A 360-nucleotide genomic window follows, 5' to 3' on the forward strand; every position below is an offset into this window, starting at 1 on the left:
CGAGTAAATGTTTTGGGGTTTGATTATGGGATTTAGTAGTTAACAAGGGGCGCAAGCGCCAAAGTTCCTGCCTTCATGATTTTATGGTTGATTGAAGTAGGTTTTGGTTAAAATATAATGTATTTAGTTTAATAAAATAACAAATAAATAGTAATAACAAATAGAATATTATAGTGGTAAGCTAAATCAAATTACAGAGTATAGAGTATATTATTAAATTATATAACTGCAATGATATATATTAATTAAAATAGTAAAAGAATATATAAATAAATATTATAGTATCATGGTAAATTAAAATTAGATGACATCGTAAAGAACATTTATGAGAGCAAAGATATTTATGAACTAATTATATAT

Source organism: Cupressus sempervirens, chromosome 3 (assembly GCF_028749045.1).
Source record: "Cupressus sempervirens isolate cs-2001-9-10 chromosome 3, ASM2874904v1, whole genome shotgun sequence".
In the NCBI taxonomy this organism is placed as follows: domain Eukaryota; kingdom Viridiplantae; phylum Streptophyta; class Pinopsida; order Cupressales; family Cupressaceae; genus Cupressus; species Cupressus sempervirens.